The sequence below is a fragment of the Sphaerodactylus townsendi genome, linkage group LG11 (assembly GCF_021028975.2).
Source record: "Sphaerodactylus townsendi isolate TG3544 linkage group LG11, MPM_Stown_v2.3, whole genome shotgun sequence".
NCBI lineage: Eukaryota > Metazoa > Chordata > Lepidosauria > Squamata > Sphaerodactylidae > Sphaerodactylus > Sphaerodactylus townsendi.
Window position 1 is genome coordinate 59,622,473 of NC_059435.1, and position 27,335 is coordinate 59,649,807.

General features: G+C 46.8%; 1 protein-coding gene across 3 annotated transcripts in view; it reads left to right on the top strand.

Annotated features, from left to right (window-relative positions):
• Nucleotides 1-27,335, top strand: part of JCAD (junctional cadherin 5 associated) — an 89,204-nt gene that overhangs the window by 33,295 nt on the left and 28,574 nt on the right. Inside the window, exon 1 of one of the 3 annotated variants that reach the window (XM_048511279.1) lies at nucleotides 11,542-11,711. The exons of 1 other annotated variant lie outside the window; for it this stretch is intronic. The gene's annotated coding sequence lies outside the window, so the exon portion shown is untranslated. Of the gene's footprint in view, nucleotides 1-11,541; nucleotides 11,712-11,793; nucleotides 11,966-27,335 lie in introns of those variants that run through there. One more of the 3 variants, XM_048511277.1, reaches the window with a different exon arrangement.

A 27,335-nucleotide genomic window follows, 5' to 3' on the forward strand; every position in this document is an offset into this window, starting at 1 on the left:
GCCATCCCATCCAGGTATGGACAAACATCCCGCCCAGAAACTGCCGAGTTCATCTGAACACCCGCCCTGCCTCTATGCTCTCACTGAGGTCTAATCTAGTTTAGCTAATCTAAATCTCGTTGCTGCGCTCCCCTCGTCTATACTTCCTGCTCTGCTAGCCCCTTCTATTTCCAAAGTCACCATGCCTCCGCCAGTGCCACAGAGTGACACGCGTTTCAAAATCTCTGCAAGAGTCCACAATCACTGAACTACAAGCAGCTGTAAGGGATCAAATCAGATCTTGTAGCCTCTGAACCCTGTGCAGACCTAATCAAAGCTCCCAGTGGCAGCAAATGCGTCAATACCTCAGAGCAAGATCTCAAATCAGAGTTGCAATCCTCCTCACATTACTTTATCTGGCTCTGTATGCCTATATATATGCTCTGTATGTCTTACCCCTTTCAAGAGACCTAAAATTTTCCCTTCATCAGAGGGATTTGTCCATTACCTCTAAGCTGCTCTTATGCTTCAATTAAAGTCTCTCTCCTTTTGATTATATGTGTGCCAATGCCTTGAAAGGCTTCACCCATTACAGCATCAACCTGTAAACGGAACGCCTTCGTGCATGCTCCCTAGGAGGCCGATGGGATTCTGCTTCAGGCAGCCACTCCATCTTAGTTTAAACCCATAAAACTCTTCTTAAACCTTTCGCCAGGAACCTTTTCCTTCTGCGTGCCAGGCTGCACTGGTGGCGAAATCGACATTGCTCCCGCACGGGCTGTGGCTCCTGGCCTGATCACAGTGCAAGAGGGGTCTCTCAGCCACACCTATCTTACACAGCCTCCCGGCTGTGAAGGTGGGAAGCGAGCTCAAACGACCAGAAGTCCCTTGGGAAGGTAGAGCTGACCAAACCCTTCCCCCCCCACTGCCTTCCTTTCTGCACCCTCCCTCTCTTTCTAATGGGCTGGCCTTTTTTACCTCAGATCTAGGATCTGATAAGGGGTTTGCAAACCCCTCTCAATTTATCCTGTGATCAAACCTCAAGCCCCAGGAACTGTTTTCTTTGCATCTTCTCTACGTCTTTCCTGCCAAATGCTGCCTCAATGCGATATGACTATAATTGTGAATTGTTTAAGTTGCTTTGCAAAAAACCCACACCTTAGATGGTGATTGGGATTGTTTTACAAACAAACATCCGACCTGGATGACCTCTCCCTTCTCCTAAACCCAGCGGGCAATTCCCTGCCTTGTATCTCTTAACGCCTTGAATGTTGCAAGTGATCGTTGTCGGAATGGGCCAACTAAGCCCTATGAAAGCTTGGCCAAAACAAATGAAAGCCTTTCAAAGGTCTCATCCAACCAGACCATATCCAAAGTATCATTCTCTATCAATCATTCCAAATTGCTAAGCCCCTCCGGGACTTAGGTCCTCTATTGTGCATCTACTAACCCAGCCAGTGGCAAACCCCTGGGGGGAAAAGCGTTGCCCGTTTTCTCTTCCATACAGGAGTCAGCTCGCCATGCCGGAGCCAGCCCCATCCAGGAAATGGAGGCGGGCCTCCTGGAGGGATCCCAACCCAGCGCCCTGTCGGGAAGGGGCCGGTGCCCCAGCCTGGAGCCGAGGATGGGAGGGATCTCTCCTGGAGCCAGCACACCATTCTTCCACAGGATCACAGGCCCCGCTGCATGGAGGGCGGCAGCCCTGGAGCCGAGACAGGTGGGAAGAACAGGCATGGTGGAAGCTTGGAGTTGCAGTAGGGACATTCCTGATAAATTAACCCTTGGAATATCCATTGTTCTCAGCCGGCTTGAATATTGTTGGAACAGCCTTCTCTCTAACCTTGCTTTCGTGAGAATCCACTGAACCTACAATGCTAAGACTATCAGTAGCTCTCCCTCGCTCTTGAGAAATCCATGGACTCTACGCCATGGCTCTGTAGCGGTAGTCAAACAGTACAAGAGCCATGCATTGGACAATTATGCAACCACGGGTTGCCTTCCTTCCATTACATCATCAGCCTATGTATCGTTTAGCCATGTTTTATTGCTTACTGTGAACCAACTATTGCTGGTATTGCACCTTAATTCTAGAAGTTATATTTATTTGTTGTTGCTGCATTTCCTGTATCTGCAGACTCTCTGCTACGCCCTCACATCGTTCTGCCTCAGGCTTCACCCCAGAAGCCCAAAGCATAGCCACAGCTCGCCCTTCCCTCGACCCTTGCGGAACTCCAGCCAAAGGCGAGTGTGTTTCCCTCGCAACTTCCCTTGTGGGAGTCCCGGACTTGTTCCTGTAACACCAAGACTATTGGCGGCTGGCCGTGCCCATCTCGCGAAGTCATCAACTCTACCTCCATTGCTCTGGATGCTCTGGCCTCGAGGCAGCAGGAGTTTCGTCAAGCGACCCTGAACAATCGTGCGCTATTGATTACTTATTGCTATTACATCACCAAGGTTGTGAGAATGTACATAATATGTGTTGTTTTAATCTTTCTGATAATTCCCAATTGATTCATATGAAATGCGTGAGCTGCCAAAGAAGTTATCTAATCTGAAATATGATGTTTTGCCCATTGGTGGTCAGCCCTCTGGAACTGTGGCTGCGGAAGGATGGTTGAGTGCTATTGTGCAGCTCTGCATTGGTTTAATTGTGTGCCCTCGTTATGGATCTTGTTTACGTTCAGTGTGTGTCATATTGCCTGTAGCGATGATAAGAAGCCCTCAATTTCCCTTACCCATAGCCAAGTTCTATTATTTTAAACAGCTCGGTCAGCTTGACCAGGCGGTGAGGAGGACAAATGCTTAAATCACCCTTAGCATTTGGTCCCCTTCTAAAATGTAAAAAAAGATGTAGTAATGCACTGCTGACTCAGCAGCACGTGGTAGAGCGTTAGGCATGTGGACCTACAGACCTTTACAATTGCTTTGCTTTATCCTCATCCCCTATAGTCGCCGGGTCATGAACTGTCTGGCTCAGTCACGGGCAGGGACAATAGTCTTGCCCCAGGTGAGGATTGGAAACAGGCAGCTTCGGCTCCTCTCGCCGTAGCCAGGTGAGATCATGCATCACATGATGATCTCGACCTCCCGCCTCCGCTCTCCGGAACTCCCGTTCCTCCCTCCTACTGCACAGCCCGATAGAATAGCAATAAAAGTGCCAGGAACCAGCGGGAGACTACTAGGAACACGGACCTCGGGCTCCAGCTGCTGATCTCCACCAGATGTTATCTCCGTCTCGTCGTTCTTATATGCGCGACCATTAGATTCGACTACAAGCCCTATGTGATTCTTTGTTGATATCAGCAAAGTCTTGATAGTTCCTTCTCAGCAGATTATCGCTGAGGTGTGGTGAATCATTCGTTCAGAGATACGCTCTGCCTATGTTCTTGCCTGCTGGAGAGTAAGTGATTTTGCTTAGAGAATATCTATGCTGTCTCTCCAGAGACCTGCTTGACACGTCTATAGCCAGAGTCTGACATCTCCACTGGGAAGTCAAGCAGAGGACACAATTTATTACTAAAGAGAAAGTTGACATTTCCTTTTCATATATGTTCTAATGCAAAACAAAAAAAACCCCTGTTATCTCAAACGATGCCTTTTTATGCAAGCTAGCAAAACGCCAGGTGATTGTACCAAGGGATGTCTCTGTCTGAGTGAGTCTGTGGATTAAAAATTCAACTAAATGAAATAAAGACACCTCCTCCAAGCAGACAAAAACAGAGAAGGCAGGGAGACCTGCTTCTTCTCTTATAACCAGCAATTCTAGAGGCAAGCTTCCCCCCCCCCTTTCTGATATATGGAAATAAGCCAAGGGCACATTAACTAGAATTAATAATGTATTTAGAAGACAGTCTTATTTAGAAGGATGTCTCATTTTACAGACATCCAAGCTATTTCATGGTGGTAACATACATGACATTATACTGAGTCAGACCACTTTCTAAGAGAGCCAGCGTGGTGTAGTGGTTAAGAGGAGGTGGATTCTAGTCTGGAGAACCAAGTTTGATTCCCCACTCCTCTACCTGAGTGACAGAAGCTTATCTGGTGAACCAGATGTGTTCCTGCACTCCTACATTCCTGCTGGGTGACCTTGGGCTAGTCACAGTGAACTCTCTCAGCTCCACCTACCTTACATGGTGTCTGTTGTGGGGAGAGGAAAGGAAAGGAGCTTGGAAGCCTTCTTACAGGAGAGAAAGGTGGGGTATAAATCCAAACTACTACTACTCCTTCTCCTTCTTTTCCTCCTCCTCCTTTTCCTCCTCCTCCTCCTCCTCCTCTGGTAGGGGCTCTCTTGAATTTCTACCTCTCTTGAGGCTCTCTTGAGTTTCTACCACAGTTGTTCCTATGCCTGTTACCTGAGGTCCTTTCTGAAGATGCCACAGCTTAAACTCAGGACTATGTGCATGCAAACTATATGCTACTTAGAATTTATATGGCACTTTGCAGTACAATAGACATTGTGTTAAAGGCAGTACCTGCCTTATAAGGGATCATTTATGTCATTCCCAGCATACCGCAGGCAGGGTGCTGAAGGAAGTGGTTTGCCTAGCAAAAAGCTGCAACTTCCCAGTTGATCCTGTTAGAGTCAAACAAGGGAAGAGGCTGGAACTTGTGAGTTTGGTGTTCCAAACGTTGGTGCTCCAGTGAGGTATACTGGTTAAGATCGGCGGACTCTATTCTGGACAAATGGGTTCAGTTCCCCACTCCTCCACATGAAGCCTGCCGGGTGACCTTGGGCCAGTCACAGTTCTCTCAAGAGGGGTCAAGGCACTGGGCATCCTTTCTCTGCTGCTCCGATACTATCCCTTTGATGTGTGGAGAGCAACTTTCAAATAAACCCTTCCTTCCTTCCTTTCCTTTCCTTTCCTTTCCTTTCCTTTCCTTTCCTTCCTTCCTTCCTTCCTTCCTTCCTTCCTTCCTTCCTTCCTTCCTTCCTTCCTTCCTTCCTTCCTTCCTTCCTTCCTTCCGTCCGTCCGTCCGTCCGTCCGTCCTCCCTTTCTTCCGTCCGTCCGTCCGTCCGTCCGTCCGTCCTTCCTTCCTTCCTCCCTCCCCTTCTTCTGTCCGTCCGTCCGTCCGTCCGTCCGTCCGTCCGTCCGTCCGTCCGTCCGTCCGTCCTTCCGTCCGTCCGTCCGTCCGTCCGTCCGTCCGTCCTCCCTCCCTTCCTTCTTTCTTCTCACACCTCCACTTCCACACAGACTTCTGCATCTTGCAACCATGAGGGCAAGACACAAGTCCTGTATTTCCTTCCATTCTAATTAGTTAAATTAGATTGGGATACTATATTTATTCTATCCTATCTAGAAATGGAGTTCATACAATAAATTAAGTATATTAGTTTGAATAGATTAAAAAAGCTGTGAGTAATTTTGTTCAGAGATGGGGCTCTGCTTCACACACTAAAACCTTGTGCGCTCTACTAAACCACCCGTTTGGAATCTAAGGCTCATTCCGCACATGCAGAATAATGCACTTTCAAACTGCTTTCAGTGCTCTTTGAAGCTGTGCGGAATGGCAAAATCCTCTTGCAAACTGTTGTGAAAGTGGTTTGAAAACGCATTATTTTGCGTGTGCGGAAGGGGCCAAAGAGTCTGAGGAGCCCAGATTCTCAATACGTATACCAACATTTGGCAGAAATGTACAAGCAAGAAGATACAGAATATCCGTATGTTTGCCCCATAGATCAAATAGTTGCTTCCGGAAGCCATTTTAGATTGTGAAAAGGAGGGAGGTGGGTTAACCCCTTTCCCCTTGTGCATGCCCCAACTGGTAAAGCTGTAGAACTGCTTGAGAGCGCTGAGTGCAAAACCTATTATGTTTTATTTTGAAAATTTATACGCTGCCTCTCCAGAGACCTGCTTGAGGTGGCTCACAATAATAACAAAGCCATGCAAAGTCATTTTTTTTAAAAAAGGTCTTCCTTTCAGAATTATTAAACAGACACAATGGGACATTCTGGAGCAAATGGCTCGTGGATTATAACCTAAGTACTCCTTGCAAAGGAGCAATGAATAAAGCATGTGTATCGTATCATGGAACACCTTCTTAAAAGAATTCCTTCTTGGTTTCCCTGCCACCCAGAGACATCCACAAGCTGTTATGTTCCACATGTGAAACAATATTAGGAAACTGTTAAAGCTGTTAAGAAATTTAATCATTGTATGACCAGGTCAAAAATGTGCTAAAGAATGAGCGCCACAGTTCCTTCTCTGCACACTGCCTCAGTGAAATATTTGGAGCTGCTCGGCTTCAAACACAAAAATGGGGCGCGTGTTTTCCTAAACAGGTGGCAACTCATAGGGGCATTTTTCTTGGGAAGGGAGAACACAAATTTTGTTTTTGAACAGTATCGGTGGAGCATGTAATGTATTGAAGCTGTAATATCCACCATGAGGAGCGAAGGGGGAAACCACTGGGGATTTAATCTACATATGTGACGAGTTAGTTATGGTAACCTTCAGGTATTTGGCGGTCTCAATATGTGCTCTGAAATGTAAACCAGGCCTTGAGGGCAACAGAGAAAACTGTAAACAGTTTTCAATGAAAAATTAACACACTTATTAACTGTGCAAAGTGAAAACGGCTGTGTGGGTTCCCAAAGATAGTTGAGACCTTCTCTCCTGTCCAGCTAGTATGGACGACTCATACCGAAGGTCATTTCGAGCAACAAGGTGCGAGAACGTTAATTAGCAGCAAAACTAAGAGTATGATTGTTCTAGTTCTCAGCTGACATAGTGCTATAGTAGGTGCTTTGCATTTCAGATATAAATTCCCAAATGTCTTGAAGTCAGAAGGAAATGACACAGTTGCAGTCTTGTATGCATGTGATACAATGGATAACTGAACAGGTTAGGCCAGGGGTCTGCAACCTGTGGCACTCCAGATGTTCATGGACTACAATTCCCATCAGCCCCTGCCAGCATGGCCTCCTCCTCCTCCTCCTCCTCCTCCTCTTCTTCTTCTTTCTTCTTCTTTCCCTCACCTTGGGATTTGGGGAAATCTTAAACTAGCTATTCTTTTGCAAAATCCTGGGTTGGAGCGTGAATGGCCAGGCGCTTTATTTCCCTCCCTTCTGCTGCGCCATCCACAGTCAAGGAGAATCCACCTGCCACAGCGATACGTGCATTATTGCCCTGTCGTTGCAGGGAGGTCCTTTTTTCTTTTTCTTTTTTGCACGTTGTACCTGTGCAGTTACGCAGGTGCAGCCAATCATATTGTGGGATGATCAGCATGGCTGTGGATGGTCATTTCCGTGTGCCTGCGCAGCTATGCATGTGCTGCAGGAAAATAAGAAAAAAGGGAAGCATCTTTGTGCAAAGGTGCGAAAGCAACCCGTATTGTTTCCATGGGCTCCAATCGCTGCCTGCACAGCATGCACGTGAACGGCAAAAAGGAAAACGGGTTCCTCTATAACGACTGCAACCCGTTATACACTTGCTGTGCGAAATCCACCTCTGATGTGTCTTCCCAGGGATTTTGCAAGTAGTTGTTCCGACAAGCCACTGCCCATGTCCCCTTCCTGCCCAGGCTTGCAAACTCCTTTGATGTTGCGACAGATGGCTGGCGGGTGTCATTTCTCGACAGACTTGGGACCAGTAGGACCTTGGAGACCAACAAGTGTTTCAGGATATGAGCTGTTGAGAGTCTCTTCTTCAGACCCAGCAGTCAAACACAGCCGTGCTCAAATCTAAATGTCCCGCTGCTACCTTCTGAAACATTGGCCCCTTCCGCACACGCAAAATAATGCGTTTTCAAACCACTTTCACAACTGTTTGCAAGTGGATTTTGCCATTCCGCACAGTTTCAAAGAGCACTGAAAGCAGTTTGAAAGTGCCTTATTCTGCATGTGCAGAATGAGCCGTTGCTTGACGGAGTCACTTTTTCAGGAACGGGGGCTGCTGTGTTCCAAAGCATGCCCCAGTCAGCTGCTTCCAGCCCATTTTGGAACATCCAGCTGTTCTTCTTGGTAGAGATCAGGGCTTGAAGCTGTCCAGACCACAGGGGTGTTCACTTGTGTTGAGATGCTCTGGTGTGGAGGGCTGTCTTCCCCACTTAGTGCACTCAAATCTTTTGCCAAAGAAGCAACTCTTTGAGGGTTTTTTGACTCAAGTACTGGCTGTTAATGTGCCTCGGCTGACAGGAAACCCATAAACCTCAGGCAGAGAATTTGCTCTGCGCTGATAACACCAGTCAAGATGTGAGTCGAAGGGTGGAGACGCCGTTCCTAGGAAATGATTCCATCATGGCCAGGAAATCCAAGGATGTGGGAAGACGAAGATAGCAGTGCTAGGGAACGGAGCGAAATATTAACCATGGCCAGCCTGATGCCTCTGGGCAGCTGATAGTCAGAGCTTGAAGACAACAGCCCTTTCCTGCTGTCTGTCTACGGCAGTGGTTATCAACCTGCGGGTCGGGACCCCTTTGGGGGTCGAACGACCCTTTCACAGGGGTCGCCTAAGACTCTTTGAATCAGTGTTCTCCATCTGTAAAATGGATAAACGTTAGGGTTGGGGGTCACCACAACATGAGGAACTGTATTAAAGGGTCGCGGCATTAGGAAGGTTGAGAACCATCTGGTACTCAGAGATTTGCTGTTTCTGAAGATACAAGATGCATTGAGGCCGATACAACATGCAATGGCCTGGAAATCTTGATAAGTGGGGACCTACGGGGACGTACGTGCGGGCTCCATTTCCCACTCTCCTGGTTCTGTTCTCCCCATGTCTCTAATCCCTCTCCCTTTACCTGCTTCCAGAAGTGTATCTAGGGAAAATGTAGCCTGGTGCAAAATCTAATTGTACCCCCCCCTCGCATGGGCAGCATCCCTCCCCCACCATAACCAAACAACTTTTTTTTGCAACAGGTCTTGAAGTCAGTGTGTGGACCTGGGGGACAGAAGAGGTGTGTGGGGGCGATTTTCCGCCCCCATGTGACTAAATGGCCACAGCCTGGGGTCATTTGACCTATCTGTCCCCCTGGGCAGTATGCCCCACCTGCTTCTCGTGGTGCTTGTGGCTGACTCAATATTAGGGACCCTTTGGTCCCATTTCCTCTTATTCCTGATGCCTGTGTATGTTAGGGAGGGTCCGATACTCCTCCCTCCCCCCACTTTTTCAACAAAGGTCGCACCTATATGGAGAGATTTCCTGCACTGCTTTCATTGCCACCACAGATGCCTGCGTGTCGACCACAGAGCTCCCAGAGTGAAGATTTCCCTTCTATGCGTACTTCAGAGTCAAACTTGACATTCCATTTTAAAAGGACTTTGGTCCAGGAAATCTGCTTGCCCTGAACTCACACAGCGGCTGCAGGGAATGTAATTTTTTAAAGAACTGCAGGGTCTGGATGTGGATTGGGACCGTGATGCAAGATGAAGGCCCTTTGCCTCCTCCCCTGCTGTTTTCCTACACCAAAACAACTTCATCTTGTAACAGGAGGTTCCATAGATGTGTGCATTCATTTAGAATGTACTGAACAAACATTGCCAGAGGAAGGTTCAGCTGGAATCTTTCCCCTATCATTTTGTTTCCTGTGTGGAACATATCTTTTGAATCAAGGGCTGATTCCACATGGGCCAAAAACAGCGGTGTGAAAACGGTATAAACCCTTTTACAACAGGGGTGCTGTGTGGTTTCTGGGCTGTATGGCCGTGTTCTAGCAGCATTCTCTCCTGACGTTTCGCCTGCATCTGTGGCTGGCATCTTCAGAGAATCTAGAACACGGCCATACAGCCCGGAAACCACACAGCACCCCAGAGATTCTGGCCGTGAAAGCCTTCGACAGTACCTTTTACAACATTTTAATCCCTTTTACACCATTTTCACACCGTTTTCACACTGCTGTTTTTGGCCCATACGGAATCAGCCAAGGATCGTTGAGTCAGGGGAGCCCCTTTCCTTGCAGACTGAGATGGTAGATCTTCAGTTAGTGTTGCCAACCTGCAGGTGCGGCCTGGAAATCTCCTGGAATTGCCACTACGGAGATCGGTTCCTCTGGAGAAAATAGCTGCTTTGTGGGTGGTCTCTGCAGCATTATACTTCAGAGGTCGCTCCCTAGGTTCTATTCCCAAAACTCCCGGGATTTCTCAACCCAGAGTTGGCAACCGTATCCCCAGGGCAGGTTTATGATCTCACTGAAATCTTAGCCATGGTGTGTGTGGAGCAACAGATTCCACGAACCGATTTATACATTTGTGACCAAAAACTGTCACTTCAAAGTTTCAGTACGTCCTCCAGCCAAATTGCTTGATTCCGTACCAGGGTTTTTTTTTAAGGTCCAGCCAAATAAGGGAGGAACGGAAAGCTCTATAATAGGCATCAATGCAGAACACAATAGTGTATAATTATATAACTTTCAGTGGGTATGAAAGGAGAACAGGATATATTCTAGAATAGTTTTCCCAAGAGTTCTGATATCTTGGTACAGAGATGCACATTTTGCAAGCTGTCACTGTGGAATATCTCAATTAATACTGACTCTTGATACTCCTCCGTTCTCTTTGATGCGTCAGTCGGGGCTGAGGCGTTGAGTCATCAGTGCCATGATAAGAGACCAGGGGTTCTCCACGCCTGCCAGGAGGGCGCCCCTGCCAATGCGTGGCAGAGGAGGGAACACACTCCCTTGGATCATGTGAGGATAAAGGGCTGGCAAGTCGCAGCCGACTGATGGCGACCGTTCTTAGCAAGGGGCTTTCCAGGCAAGGGAGAAGCAGAGGTGGCTTGCCAATTGGCTTTTTCTGCAGAATCCTCCTTGGTGGCCTCCCACCCAAGTACCAACCCTGCTTAGCTAACAGGATCTGATGAGATCAAGCTGTACCATTTGCTGCCCTCCCCCCTCCCCCCCCAGTGAACGTGGTGGTGTAGGAAAGTGCCACCAAGTGGCAGCTGACTTGTGATAACCCTTTAGGGTTTTCAAGACAGGACATGTTCAGAGATGGTGATCTGTCTTTGCCTGCCTCTGCATAGCAACCTTGGGTTTCCTTGGTGGTTGGAGATTATGCAGTGCCGGAGATTATGTTATATTATTGTTTTAATGCTGTTTTATCATAGGAGCCCATTGGGGAAGGGCGGCCTCAAAATCAAATCGATCCCCAGCGATCCCTGCTTGCAATCCTTTCCGCTTCAGCTCCGCTGCATTTAGCCATCCAAAGGTCCCCCCTGTTCTCCCAGCCTGCCCCAAACCCCTGAAACTGCCTCTGTCAACAGTGTGGGCCATTCTGCCTTCTCCTCTTGCATCCTTCAAGTCCCCCCTTTCCCGAAAAGCCCCGGGAAACTTTATCCCTGTTGAAAAGAAGCCTGAAGACAGGGCACTGCAATGAATGCAGAGTCTTCCTTGTTTGAGACCCGGTGTGGGTGGTTGGCGTACTAGGATCTGGGATCCGTTTTGCTGTGGGTGACCTTGGGGGCTCTCGGTATCTGGCCTACCTCGCAGGATTGTTGTCTAGACACAACAGAGTTGGCAAAGACACAAAAGTAAACCAGGCAAAGTTCCACCCCCCGCCCCCGCAAAGCTGAGCCGATGGCCTCGAGCGAGCCGTGCTCTTTTCCCTCCCCAACGCGCAAAAAGAGGTCGCCTCTGCAAACCATCCTTCGGCTCCGCGTCGCCGCCCGACGATCAAGAAGTTTTTACCCAAAGACTCCCTTCAGCAAAAGTGATCTCGGGGGTGGCAACAGAGCAGGAACACACCGGCAGGATTATACAACCGTGTCGCCGGGCAGGTTGTCTTCACGGCAGAGGTTGGTTGTTCAAACGGGGGGGACACCCAGGGCGGTGTTCCAGGGGGAGGCGGAGGGGGAAGCCTTTGGAAAGTTGCAGGCAGAGGCGCTTCCCAGCTCGTTGCAAGCCCTTGCAGCGCCGGAAAGGACGGGGCGGGGGGCGAGGGCGCGTTTCCACCAGGCATGCTCCGCATAGTTTACTTCTCGCCGGGCGCCCAAGCGGAGGAAGCGGAGCCAGCCATGGGACGGGAGCCACCCAGCCCACCGCGGAACTGGTACTGCTCTAGATCGGGGCGGGGAGGCGAGGAAGGCTCGGTTTTCCTTGCAAAGGCACGCAGCCGCCGATGGTTCAGGTTTCTGCTCGGAAAAACTTTCTGCTGTCCCCAGATCGGGGCGTTTGGGGGGGGGTGGGGATGGTTTTTTCGCCCTGGCTCTTGGCGAAGTGAGGATCCTGCCGCACGTGCAGTGGAGGGGATTCCTGCTTGTTTGGCAATGGGGCGAGGCTGGTGTGTGTGTGTGTGTGTGTGTCTTTCTGTGTGTGCGTCGGCTCCTTTTCCTTCCTCCCCACCACTCCCGATTTGGTTTGCTTTTGCACTTCGTCGGTGCCCGCCCGCTCCGCAGGCTGGCATTTTACGCACAGGGTTTGGGTTTTCATTCTTTCCTTGATGGGGAGAGTGTGAGAAGGAAGTCCATCGGGGTAGATGTGATCTGTTTGGGAACTTTGTTGTCGGCACGCTCCAAAGTAGTCAGGGGTACCGCGCCCCAGAGCATGTGCAGAGAGTGCCTTCCCGTCGAGCACGAACCGCCCCTGTTCAAAGGAAGGGCGTGACTGTGAGGCAGCGCGGGGCCCTTGGATTTCTAGAGGTCCCCCTTTTGCCTTTTTTCCCTCGGAGAGGCAACGAGAGCTGCGAGTCCGTGGAAGGGATGGGAAAACGATGCAAGGTTTGCTAGATCCCCTTCCTTCCTGAGCTTGGGAAACGGGAGAAGCAGCCAGTACTGTAATGTCCTTTCTGCAAGTTCTGGCAACCTAATGGGAAATGCGCGGCTGGTGATCATGCGAATTTTTCATGGGCACTTAGGGCCTCTTCTGCAAATGCTGAATAATGCACTTTCAATCCACTTTCAATGCATGTTGCAGCTGGATTTCACTGTGCGGAACAGCAAAATCCACTTGCAAACAATTGTGGAAATGGATTGGAAGTGCATTATTCTGTATGTGTGGAAGGGACCAATGTATAAGGGGTTAATAGCCAGCCTTCAAGGGGAGTATGCCCCGCGTGGGTAACGATGCCTACAAAGTGACAGACTGCCATGCTAGAAAGAGACCTTTAGGAGAAAGCTTTTGCATTTCCTTCTTTTGGGTTTGGGATGAAATTCATTGGCATCCTTTATAAAAAAAAATACCTATAGGCTAGAGATGAACTGAGGCTGTTCTGCTTGGGTCATGTAATGACGTGATGTCATGGTGATTTTATGCCCATAAGGCAGGCTCTCATGGGCCATCTACTATGAGGTGATGACTTTAATTCATAATAAATGCATCAGTGTTTTTGCTGTACAGCAGCTGTTTATTTAGCTACTTATTTATTTGGCTATTTATTTATTTAGCTGTGTATTTAGCCCTGGGCTATTCTGGACCTTTTGGGTACTTAATTCACATTATGAGAAGACAAGAGTCAGTGGAAGAGACAATAATGTGAGGAAGAGGTGAAGGCAGCAGGAAAAGAGGAAGGCCCAATGTTGAGGTTGGATTGGCTCTATGTGTAAAAAAAGGCACTACCCTCAGGCTTTGTAGTATTTCATTCTGAAGCTTTTGCCCCTCAGGGTGTGAGGAGATCAGTTACCGACTCCTCTTTCCTTGCTTTTCCCTCCACTTTTCCCCATCATTTGCTGTGGGGCAGCAATTACTCTCTGGAGGGGATTCTGGTTCTGATGGACCAGGTATCCGCCTAGTCCCCATGACGTTGATCATGGAGGCGTTTTGTTTTACTGTTTTTCAAATTTGCATGCAGTTGAACAATCGCATCTGCGCGGCTCTGAAACGACGCTCTCGCATTGGTTGCCAGCACATGCGCGCAAGAAGAGTGAGTAATGGCCCCTCCTTTCTTGGTGGAGAGAAAGAGGGGGAAAGTGGGGAGGGAGGAGTCAAACGAACCTGAGGCAGGCATGGCACACCTGTGCAGGTTCAGATTTCCCGTCAAATTGGAGGGAAACATCCTGGTTTGCCCGAATCGGGAAAACCCGTGCTTTCGCCCATCAAAGCACAGCGGCTTTGGGGCCATTGTGCAAGTGAAAATCACACCCAGATAGTGTAGCGAATACGTTACGTAATTGAAAATCTGCCCCAACAAAAAGATAGGCTTGCTGCGTGGAGAAGCCCTGTGCGTAAATGGCCTCAGTTTACAAAACCTGAGCAAGGCGATTAAGGATAGGATGTCTGGTTTATGGGGTCGCCACGAGTCAAGCCGCAGAACATCCACAGGGGCTCATTCACACTTACTTGGAAATAGTTGTTTTTGAACCTATTAGGACATACATCCCCGTAAACATGCAAATTTGTCCAAGTTTTTCAGTGATGTCTTTAAGATTGCCACCGTATTTCTAGAAAATGGATACTCAGTCATTATTCATGTTAGCAAAGCTTGGAGTACGACGAAGCCTTGGACATTGTTGGCTATAAAAGTGCCCGCTTACCCTAAAGGGACAGCAGCTCTTTTGAATGTTTTGGAGAATGCCATCCCTTACTAAGTAACTAGGGAGGGGGTACTCAGGAAAAAGACAAATTGTTCCCGTGTTTCTTGGAGCCCTGGCAGCAGGCAGCCTTGAAAACATTTCTGGGAAGACAACGCCCTGCTTCATTTCTACCACTTTTTCCTCCCAGCGTGGTATTGTGGTTAAGAGCAGGTGGATTCTACTCTGGAGAACCAGGTTTGATTCCCCACTCCTCCACCGGAATAGCAGAGGCTTATCTGGTGAAACAGATGTATTTCCGCACTCCTACATACCTGCTAGGTGACCTTGGGCTAGTCACAGGTCTTTAGAACTCTCTCAGCCCCACCTGCCTCACAAGGTGATTGTTGTGGGGAGAGGAAGGGAAAGGAGCTTGTAGGCCACCTTGAGTCTCCTTACAAGAGAGAAAGGTGGGATATAAATCCAAAACCCTCACTCCATAGGGAGAATCCAAAGTGGCTTACAAGAGCATTTTCCTCGCCTCCGTTTTTTCCTGAGAGATAGAATGTCTTGCCTGAGGTCATCTAACAAACATCAGTGGCCATGTAGGATTTTGAACCTGGGTCTCTCTAATCACAGTCTAACCGCAGCACCACATTGGCTGTTAGCCTTGAGCCATCCCTTCATCATCTTGATAGACAGGGAGGGTGGTCCTTTCATACTTCTTCCCTGTTGCTTCACTGGTCCCTCCCTTCTCCCACTCTTGTTGTCCTGCCTGCAGTATGGAGCTGAGGAAAGAGGCTATGGGTGGGCCACTGATGGTCTCCTATACATTCCTCCTAATGTCTGCAGGATGCTAGGTTAGGACCTGGGAATTGGGGATGGCTGGGTGTGAGGGAGAACCAAACAGGCCTTTGCTGACATCAGATGTAACTGGAAGAATGTACTTGGGTCCCCAGGAGAAGCAACTGTGCTTTCACTCTGATTTTTTCTTGCTGTCACCCAGGAGTAAAAACTGTTGCTGAATCCTTATGACTGAATGATTAGAGATGTACATAAAGTCCTAAAACAACATCAGCTGACTTGAGCCAGAGTTGGAAAGACTCTGCTTTGAAATGTTTCTCTGCGCATATGATGTTCTTCTGTATTAATGAGCATCTGAGTAGTTTGTGTGTACTTTGTGCATGTGTACGTACGTGCAAGGTTTCCAGTATAGTTTGAACACTGACACAACTCCCCCCACCCACACACCAGAGAAACAGTAAGTCATCCCAGACTTCCACAGGGCTCTGTGATAATGTTAGCACATAAGCACATTTCTTTATTTATTGTTCAGCTTGATGGTAAATATCCAAATCAGCAGCTGCAGCAGCTTATATATGAGACAGAACATTCAGCCAGATATCTTGACAGTGGTTTTAGTAGGCCCCAGTTGGATTCCACGCATTAAGAATCTTCAAGAAGTTTAATGAGTCTGTTTTATCTCTTGGAGAAGACTGACACATCTTTATTGTGTCATATACAGAGAACCAGCCAGACGATAAGCTAGAGAACAGGGTTTGATTCTCCACTGCTCCTCATGAGGCCTACAGGGTGTCCTTGGGACAGTCACAGCTCTCTCAGAACTCTCTCAGCCCTCACAGGGGCAACCAATGGCAAACAACCTCTGAACATCTCTTGCCTCGAAAACATTGTGGGTTCTTCAGAAGTCAGCTATGACTTCATTACACACGCACACGCACACACACAAACACACACTGTTCTTTTCACAGTGAAGAAAAAATTAGATCTTCCTAATTACATAAACTTCTGAAATATGCTGTTATCAGTTCTCTGCAGTCCCTTTCTACCTTGCACTGATTTCCTTGTTATTGTCTTGAACTAATCGTAGTGCTCTGAGGTCTTACTGCTTCCTTTCCGTGCAGTTTTAGGTTGGTTTCATGTGCTTTCAAAGCACCTTCAGGTTTGTGAAGCTGCTGGTGTTTGCAAAGGCTGTTGGTCTTAGGACCTTAGTGTGTGACGGTGTCATCCTAAGCAGAGTTATCCTTTTAAGCACACTGACTTCAGTGACTTTGGAAGGGTGTAATTGCTTGGAATGGCACTGTTATGGGCATGGAAAGTCTCCTGGATTTAGCTACTGTTGCATTCTTAGGGCATTTATTGTTCATCATGGACTAGAAAATGCCGTCAGTCCTCTGATTTAAAAGGTTGTTGAGGTCTCTGGTGAATCCTGGAACTCTCCAGGCATTTCTCCTAAGATGTAATCAGTGTCAGCCATAAAATGCCACATGCTTGTTTTCTGGTGTTGGCATTTTATAATAGGGAGAGGGAACTGGGAGTCTTCAGGAATCTCACTTCAAAAGACTTTCTTCCAATTGTCTTGAGGAATAAAGGAAAAGTCCAATGGCACCTTAAAGGCTAGCAAAATATCTTCTATCACGAGCTTACCAGCTATTTTTCAAAACTTCAGTGCCCCTGTATGTTGCAGGTCCTAAATTCATTGTACTTTCACCAAACTTTCTACTCGAGATAAAAGGTACTACTGGCAGACCTAGAAAGCCCACAGGACATGGCATCCCAGCTACCCCAAAGAAGCCATAAAAGCAGTACAGAACCCAAGTAGTGATGAACCAACACTGTTGTTCTAGTCCATCATAGGCCATAGGCAAGATACATGTAGAAGAAGAAGAGTTTGGATTTATATCCCACCTTTCTCTCCTTTAAGAAGACTCAAAATGGCTTACAAGCTCCTTTCCCTCCCTTTCTCACAACAAGCTCCCTTTCCCTTCCTTTCCTTTCCCACAACAGACACCTTGTGAGGTAGGTGGGGCTGAGAGAGTTCCACAGAACTGTGACTAGCCCAAGGTCACCCAGCAGGAAAGTAGGAGTGTGGAAAGACATCTGGTTTACCAGGTAAACCTCCGCCACTCAATTGGAGGAATGGGGAATCAAACCCGGTTCTGCAGATTAGAATCTACCTGCTCTTAACCACTACACCACACTGTAGGAGTCACCCCATTTACAAAACTAAATGCAGCTATATGGGGTGCAGCCCTATAAACATTTTCCTGGCAGTAACCCCTACTGAATAAAATGGGACTTACTTCTGAGTAGATTTGCTTAGGATTGATGCCCAACAGATCAGTCCTTTGCAGAGGTACTCCATTCTAAGCCCATTTAAATGAATGAGTTTAGATTAGAGAAACTCTTTTTAGGATAGAAATGTGTATCGTATAAATTTGCCTTTTTTCGTCTTGTGGCATCCTGTCGCTGACCATAATGCGGGAGGGAGGAGTCCAAACAGAATTCCAGGAAGATTCGCAGAAAAAGTATTTGTAGCCTTTAGGCTGCCATTCTATAAGAACTTACTTTGGAATAGCTCAGTTGAACTAGTGGGACTAAAGTGATTTGGGGATTTATTTTGACAGATTACAGTGGCATATTGTTCTGAAGATATATAATTGGACTCGAATCTCGTGACCTAAAGAACACCCAGGGGAAATAAACACAGGACCTTTTGTTCTGTGGGAATGGAAGGCAAATAATATCTACAAAACAATTAAGGCAGGATCACTGGACAAATAATGGGGAGGGGGGCGCTGCCCAAGCAGCCCCCTGAACAAATGCAAACGTCATTTTGCCCAGAGTGTGTTTATCTTTAGTGGGATGTGATTCTGAAATTCCCAGGAGACTGATCTGCTCGTTGCGAAATGCTGCCCAAGTTTACCGTATTAAAAGCTTTGGCTGCAGGCCACCCTAAATTAACTTTGAGATTGTGTCTCGGTGTGTGTTCATGTGTGGAGGAAATGGTGCAATGTGAAGTAGTTATGTTTTTATTTTCTTTGCCTAACTGTGCTAACTTATCCAGTCCTACACTTCCCAAATCTTTTTGGGTGTCTTACAGTCTCATCAAAGACTTCAGGTAGCCAGTCGGCTGCAGCGCCACAGCTACCCCTGCCCTCTGCTCCCAAAGGGGCTTCCCGGTGGCACGGAAAGGCTTCGCAAGGGTGAAATACTCTTTGCTGCCCCCCCCCCCCCGTTTAAGCAAGGCTCCCTTTAAATCCTGCGCCCCCATCCACCCCAAAAGGGCAACACTTTCCACATTGTTTAAAGGGAGGCCAGAGACTCTCTTTAAATCCACCCCCTTGGGGCTCCCTTTAAACATCCCAAAATCCATTTGAATGCCCGAATTGTGATTCGGATTCGGGCATTCGAATGTATTTGGATTCGGCTTGCATTTGGTCAGTTTGAATTTGGCCTGAATGCAAGCCGAAAATGGGCCAATTCGACTTTTTTGGTGATTCAGCCATGCCGAATCGCCAAGCCTAATTTTGATTGATGTGACTGCTTCAGTGCTTGGTTTGTGTCTCTCAGGTTCCTTCTATGCAGCAAATGTATAGCAGGTTGCAGGTGGGATGAAGTAACTTGTTTTCCTGTTTTCACGTTCACGTGCATCTGTGAAGGCTGCGATTGGAACCCACGGAAACAATGCGGGTTGCTGTCGCGCCTTCACACAGAAACGTGTCTTTTTTTTTAAACTTCCCACCGATGCTTAGCTACGCAGGCATGCACAAATGAACCCCCACAGCTATGCTGATGTCTCACAATACGACCATCTGTACCTTTGTGGCTATGCAGATGTGAGCCGCAACATTTTTAAAAGGAAAACGGAGGCAAATAAAGCGCCTCCTGCCCAGCTGTTCTCTCGCAAGCAGCTGCAGCTCGGGATTTTTGAAAATACTCGCAAATAGCGCGATTCTCAAAAAACCTGGTTTGGGGAAAATAACATGGGGCAAACTCAATTTAAGGGAAGGATCTGTGCAAAATTCTTTCCCAAAATGGTTTTTTTAACCTTTCTAAACCCGTGTGTATTGGCCCATGTGGAGTGGGCTCCAGTGTCTCCCTCTGCTGTGTGTGAGGGACTTTAATTTGCACCTATGGCAAGCACTAACACTGTGGCCATGTCCTCCTGCTGGCGGGTCATATACCTTGTTGCTGGCTCAGGGCAGCAGGAGCCTAGTCCCAAAGCTTGGCTCAGCATGGGGCAGGCATGGCATCGCCAGTGGCTGAGTGGTGCCAAGGGTCCAGATGGCAGGTGGAATAAGGTGAGGCACTTGGATGGGGAGACTGCGATAGGTGGGCAGACAGGTAGGGATGGTGGCCCTCTTCTAGTGGCCCTCAGGGCACATGCCATACGTGCCATGCCTTAGATACATGTTTGGTTGCAATACCGTACCTGTCTCTTAAATAGCTGGAAGAAACTGTGGGAGAAAATATATAGAGCACCTTTACTGCCAAGCCTCAGTTCACATATATGCCCTGCTGGTGTTTAATCTTAAGGAATATGTAGGGCACAGGTGTCAAACTCGCAGCCCTCCAGATGTTATGGACTACAGTTCCCATCATCCCCTGCCAGCATCATGCTGGCAGGGGATGATGGGAACTGTAGTCCATAACATCTGGAGGGCCGCAAGTTTGGCACCTGTGATGTAGGGGATCCGGTCATGCATTTCGCACATAGCTGTACTGCAATAATTCATCCATTTTGGAGAATGTTTAGCTGAGTCACGTTACAACTGGTTTGTTCAGTACCTTTCAGTACATCCTCTGTGGAATCCCTGTTAATAATACAACTTCAGAATCCTCTTTTCTGCTGCTTGTGATCTAAAATGAACTCTGGGATGTCATTATTTCCTCTAACAGTGAAATTAAAAGCCAAATGCCGATCAGCACGGCAGCAAAATGGGGTCATCCACTGATGTGTTTGGGGTTTCAGGATGCTTGGCACACTCCTCAGGAATGTGGGGAAACATTATTTTGTCATTGTTTTTTTTTTTAAAAAAAGATCCTGCCCATCAATGGCCTAGTGAGTATTGATTCCATGAACTGAAGAATATTGAGGGGAACTAGCCTCAGTTAAAGAGAGGGAAGGAAAATGGAGAAGAGGACAAGTTGGCCTACTTGAACACCTAATAAGTTGCATTATCTTGGGAGGAAAAACTAAAGTTGGTACCAAAAGGAACAGGTAAACATTCCCCTGTCTTGTATAGCTGGCACCTGCCGGGGAAAATTGGGGGGCGAGAAAATGTGATTGATACTGCACCAATGTGTGATATGTTTTCTAGATGTGACAATATCACATTGGGGTGACACTCAGAATTTTGGGGTGAATCCTAGAGCATTGCCCCCCAGTAAGATGGCATCTCTTCCCTCTTTTGCTCCAGAAGTTACGTCACACATTGTTGCAATGGCCAAGACTCACCTTATTTTCTCCACCAGCGCGTAAATTGACAGGGGGGAACAGGGGACCACAACACTGAATTATTCAAGAGAGCTTTTCCATGCAGTCAATAGAGTTGCACTGTCCTCATCCTTCACAAAGTTACTTAGAAAAGTTATCAAGGACTGTGATCTATTCTACTGGGTTTAGCTCACAGAAACTAGGATCCTCTTATGTAATTTTTCCATCATCTAATGTGTCATGCTAAGCATTAGGCTTTGCTTCAATGCTGTTTTTAGATTTCTGACTGGTTCTGGATTGTATATTGAATACCCCATCCTGTCAATTGTATTGATTCGCTCTGTGTCTGCCTTGAGTCCAAGTGAGAAAGGCAGACTATAGATGATGTAAATAAACAAGGCACAAGACATGACCCACTAGCTGGAGATGATTGGTCTCCTGCAGTCAGGCCTGTTGTAGTACAGAACTATACTCCCAAGGGTCAAGGCTGAGATGAACAGGAAGCCTTCTCACCTAGCACCAGAGTTCATCAATGCCACTAAGATTGTGGTGAGGGAGGGATAATATCCGCCTACAGATAAAGTAGGTGATCCTGCAGGGGGAAAATTATCTTGCTTATTTCACAAAGACCTTTTGTTTCTTTTTTGATCCTCTGAAGATGCCAGCCACAGATGCAGGTGAAACGTCAGGAGAAAATACTACTAGAACTAGAATATGGCCATATGTAACGAAAAGCACTTATATATAAGTTCTGCTTTCTGCGCTGCCACCAATAATATTTTTACTAATCGTAGTGCTCTGAGGTCTTACTGCTTCCTTTCCGTGCAGTTTTAGGTTGGTTTCATGTGCTTTCAAAGCACCTTCAGGTTTGTGAAGCTGCTGGTGTTTGCAAAGGCTGTTGGTCTTAGGACCTTAGTGTGTGACGGTGTCATCCTAAGCAGAGTTATCCTTTTAAGCACACTGACTTCAGTGACTTTGGAAGGGTGTAATTGCTTGGAATGGCACTGTTATGGGCATGGAAAGTCTCCTGGATTTAGCTACTGTTGCATTCTTAGGGCATTTATTGTTCATCATGGACTAGAAAATGCCGTCAGTCCTCTGATTTAAAAGGTTGTTGAGGTCTCTGGTGAATCCTGGAACTCTCCAGGCATTTCTCCTAAGATGTAATCAGTGTCAGCCATAAAATGCCACATGCTTGTTTTTTTCTGTTGGCATTTTGCAATAGGGAGAGGACTACAAGGAGGTCTTCAGGAATCTCACTTCAAAAGACTTTCTTCCAATTGTCTTGAGGAATAAAGGAAAAGTCCAATGGCACCTTAAAGGCTAGCAAAATATCTTCTATCACGAGCTTACCAGCTATTTTTCAAAACTTCAGTGCCCCTGTATGTTGCAGGTCCTAAATTCATTGTACTTTCACCAAACTTTCTACTCGAGATAAAAGGTACTACTGGCAGACTCTAAGCCCACAGGACATGGCATCCCAGCTACCCCAAAGAAGCCATAAAAGCAGTACAGAACCCAAGTAGTGATGAACCAACACTGTTGTTCTAGTCCATCATAGGCCATAGGCAAGATACATGTAGAAGAAGAAGAGTTTGGATTTATATCCCACCTTTCTCTCCTTTAAGAAGACTCAAAATGGCTTACAAGCTCCTTTCCCTCCCTTTCTCACAACAAGCTCCCTTTCCCTTCCTTTCCTTTCCCACAACAGACACCTTGTGAGGTAGGTGGGGCTGTGGTTCCACAGAGCTGTGACTAGCTAGGAGTCACCAAGCAGGAAAGTAGGAGTGTGGGAAAGACATCTGGTTTACCAGAGTAAACCTCAGCCACTCGAGATTGGAGGAATGAGGGAGATCAGGCCGATTTCTGCAGATTAGAATCTACCTGCTCTTAGCTTACTACACCCACACTGTAGGAGTCACCCCCATTTACACAAAACTAAAATGCAGCTATATGGGGTGCAGCCCTATAAACATTTTTTCCTGGCAGTAACCCTACTGAACCAAATGGGGGGACTTACTTCTGAAAGGTAGATTTGTAGGATTGATGATGCTAACAGATCAGTCCTTTGCAGAGGATTACTCCATTCTAAGCCCATTTAAATGAATGAGTTTAGATTAGAAGAAACTCTTTTTTAGGATAGAAATGTGTATCGTTATAAATTTGCCTTTAGATCTTGTGGCATCCTGTGGCTGACCATGTCTTGGGAGGAGGAGTCCAAACAGAATTCCAGGAAGATTAAGCATAGAAAAAAGTATTTAGCAGCAACTAGGCCTGCCATTCTCAGAACTTACTTTGGAATAAGCTCTCCAGTTGAACTAGTGGGACTAAAAAAAGTGATTTAGAGATTTATTTTTGACAGATTGCAGTGGCATATTGTTCTGAAGATATATGGTGGACACAAAGTCTAAAATGACCTAAAAAAAGAACACCAGGGGAAATAAGCTTTAGGACACTTTTGTTTCATGTGGGAATGGAAGGCAAATAATATCTACAAAACAATTAAGGCAGGATCACTGGACAAATAATGGGGAGGGGGGCGCTGCCCAAGCAGCCCCCTGAACAAATGCAAACGTCATTTTGCCCAGAGTGTGTTTATCTTTAGTGGGATGTGATTCTGAAATTCCCAGGAGACTGATCTGCTCGTTGCGAAATGCTGCCCAAGTTTACCGTATTAAAAGCTTTGGCTGCAGGCCACCCTAAATTAACTTTGAGATTGTGTCTCGGTGTGTGTTCATGTGTGGAGGAAATGGTGCAATGTGAAGTAGTTATGTTTTTATTTTCTTTGCCTAACTGTGCTAACTTATCCAGTCCTACACTTCCCAAATCTTTTTGGGTGTCTTACAGTCTCATCAAAGACTTCAGGTAGCCAGTCGGCTGCAGCGCCACAGCTACCCCTGCCCTCTGCTCCCAAAGGGGCTTCCCGGTGGCACGGAAAGGCTTCGCAAGGGTGAAATACTCTTTGCTGCCGCGCCCCCCGTTTCAAGCAGAAACCGCTTTAAATCCTGGCCCCATCCACCCCAAAAGGCAACACTTTCCACATTGTTGTTTTTAAGGGAGGCCAGAGGCTCTCTTTAAATCCACCCCCTTGGGGCTCCCTTTAAACATCCCAAAATCCATTTGAATGCCCGAATTGTGATTCCGGACCGAACTGACCAGATATGTATTTCAGGTCGGCTTGCATTTGGTCAGTTTGAATTTGGCCTGAATGCAAGCCGAAAATGGGCCAATTCGACTTTTTTGGTGATTCAGCCATGCCAAATCGCCAAGCCTAATTTTGATTGATGTGACTGCTTCAGTGCTTGGTTTGTGTCTCTCAGGTTCCTTCTATGCAGCAAATGTATAGCAGGTTGCAGGTGGGATGAAGTAACTTGTTTTCCTGTTTTCACGTTCACGTGCATCTGTGAAGGCTGCGATTGGAACCCACGGAAACAATGCGGGTTGCTGTCGCGCCTTCACACAGAAACGTGTCTTTTTTTTTAAACTTCCCACCGATGCTTAGCTACGCATGCACAAATTATCCCTCACAGCTATGCCGATGTCTCACATTACGACCATCTGTACCTTTGTGGCTATGCAGATGTGAGCCGCAACATTTTTAAAAGGAAAACGGAGGCAAATAAAGCGCCTCCTGCCCAGCTGTTCTCTCGCAAGCAGCTGCAGCTCGGGATTTTTGAAAATACTCGCAAATAGCGCGATTCTCAAAAAACCTGGTTTGGGGAAAATAACATGGGGCAAACTCAATTTAAGGGAAGGATCTGTGCAAAATTCTTTTAAAATGGTTTTACAACCTTTCCTAAACCGATGTGTATTGGCCCATGTGGAGTGGGCTCCAGTGTCTCCCTCTGCTGTGTGTGTGAGGGACTTTAATTTGCACCTATGGCAAGCACTAACACTGTGGCCATGTCCTCCTGCTGGCGGGTCATATACCTTGTTGCTGGCTCAGGGCAGCAGGAGCCTAGTCCCAAAGCTTGGCTCAGCATGGGGCAGGCATGGCATCGCCAGTGGCTGAGTGGTGCCAAGGGTCCAGATGGCAGGTGGAATAAGGTGAGGCACTTGGATGGGGAGACTGCGATAGGTGGGCAGACAGGTAGGGATGGTGGCCCTCTTCTAGTGGCCCTCAGGGCACATGCCATACGTGCCATGCCTTAGATACATGTTTGGTTGCAATACCGTACCTGTCTCTTAAATAGCTGGAAGAAACTGTGGGAGAAAATATATAGAGCACCTTTACTGCCAAGCCTCAGTTCACATATATGCCCTGCTGGTGTTTAATCTTAAGGAATATGTAGGGCACAGGTGTCAAACTCGCAGCCCTCCAGATGTTATGGACTACAGTTCCCATCATCCCCTGCCAGCATCATGCTGGCAGGGGATGATATGAGCTCCGCTTTATCTGAGAACACTAATTGGCACCTGTGATGCTCAGAGATCGGTCATGCATTTAGCACATAGCTGTGTACTGCAATAATTCATCCATTTTGGGAAATGTTTAAGCTGAATCCCCGCGTTACAACTGGTTTGTTCAGTACCTTTCAGTACATCCTCTGTGGAATCCCTGTTAATAATACAACTTCAGAATCCTCTTTTCTGCTGCTTGTGATCTAAAATGAACTCTGGGATGTCATTATTTCCTCTAACAGTGAAATTAAAAGCCAAATGCCGATCAGCACGGCAGCAAAATGGGGTCATCCACTGATGTGTTTGGGGTTTCAGGATGCTTGGCACACTCCTCAGGAATGTGGGGAAACATTATTTTGTCATTGTTTTTTTTTTAAAAAAAAGATCCTGCCCATCAATGGCCTAGTGAGTATTGATTCCATGAACTGAAGAATATTGAGGGGAACCTTTAGCCTCAGTAAAGAGGGAAGGAAAATGGAGAGGACAAGTTGGCCTACTTGAACACCTAATAAGTTGCGTGGCAGGAGGAAAAAACTAAGAAGTTGGTACCAAAGGAACAGGTAAACATTCCCCTGTCTTGTATAGCTGGCACCTGCCTGAGAAAATTGGGAAAAAATGTAGTTGATACTGCACCAATGTGTGATATGTTTTCTAGATGTGACAATATCACATTGGGGTGACACTCAGAATTTTGGGGTGAATCCTAGAGCATTGCCCCCCAGTAAGATGGCATCTCTTCCCTCTTTTGCTCCAGAAGTTACGTCACACATTGTTGCAATGGCCAAGACTCACCTTATTTTCTCTCCGCAAATAAATTGACGAGGGAGACAGGGGACCACAACACTGAATTATTCAAGAGAGCTTTTCCATGCAGTCAATAGAGTTGCACTGTCCTCATCCTTCACAAAGTTACTTAGAAAAGTTATCAAGGACTGTGATCTATTCTACTGGGTTTAGCTCACAGAAACTAGGATCCTCTTATGTAATTTTTCCATCATCTAATGTGTCATGCTAAGCATTAGGCTTTGCTTCAATGCTGTTTTTAGATTTCTGACTGGTTCTGGATTGTATATTGAATACCCCATCCTGTCAATTGTATTGATTCGCTCTGTGTCTGCCTTGAGTCCAAGTGAGAAAGGCAGACTATAGATGATGTAAATAAACAAGGCACAAGACATGACCCACTAGCTGGAGATGATTGGTCTCCTGCAGTCAGGCCTGTTGTAGTACAGAACTATACTCCCAAGGGTCAAGGCTGAGATGAACAGGAAGCCTTCTCACCTAGCACCAGAGTTCATCAATGCCACTAAGATTGTGGTGAGGGAGGGATAATATCCGCCTACAGATAAAGTAGGTGATCCTGCAGGGGGAAAATTATCTTGCTTATTTCACAAAGACCTTTTGTTTCTTTTTTGATCCTCTGAAGATGCCAGCCACAGATGCAGGTGAAACGTCAGGAGAAAATACTACTAGAACTAGAATATGGCCATACAGCCCAGAAACCACACAACACCCCACCTTTTGTTTCACCTGCCCAATAGACATTGACTGGACCAGTTGAGTACTGGTTAAAAGGAGTGGGGGAAGAGAAATTGGCTTGATTAAGCCCCTGAAAGTCTATGTTGTCCTAGAGGCAGAGATCTGGATCAGGAGGATATTCCCAATTGTTCATGTGCCTCCTCCATTCCTTGCAAATGCCTAATTTTAGGTTGCCTATTTTCCATCCTTCTGTCACAATTTAGTATGACCAAAATATTGAGGATGGGAGAGGAAGAGTTGGGGATGTATAGACTTGAAATTAATAAGAACAGTAGAGTAATTCTTGAACCTTCTCTTCACAGCTAGGCAGATGCAAGAGGAGTTTGGATTTATCACCCCCTTTCTCAACCTTTAAGGAGACTCATACAAACTCCTTTTCTCTTCCTTTCACCTTGTGAGGTAGACGAGAGAGAGTTCTGAATTAACTGTGAGTAGCCCAAGGTCACCCAGCTGGGATACAGGAGTGGGGAAACTAATCTGGTTCATCAGTTAAGACTCTGCCACTCAAGTAGAGGAGCAGGGAATCAAACCTGGTTCTCCAGATTAGAGTGCTTGCTCTTAGTCTGCACCATGCAATTCTACTCTTAATGACTGAGCCTGCTGGAGTGACACTTAAGCTTTCTCAATCCCAGTAATATTGCTTTGGTAGGATGTTCCTGATGCTTGACGGCTCACTGATGGTGATCCACCAGGGACAAAATGTACACAGACCTTGCCAAAATGCTCTGTATTGTAACCAGAAATCTTTGCAATATTCAGGCAAGGAGATTCCCAGATTTTCCAGCAATATCACA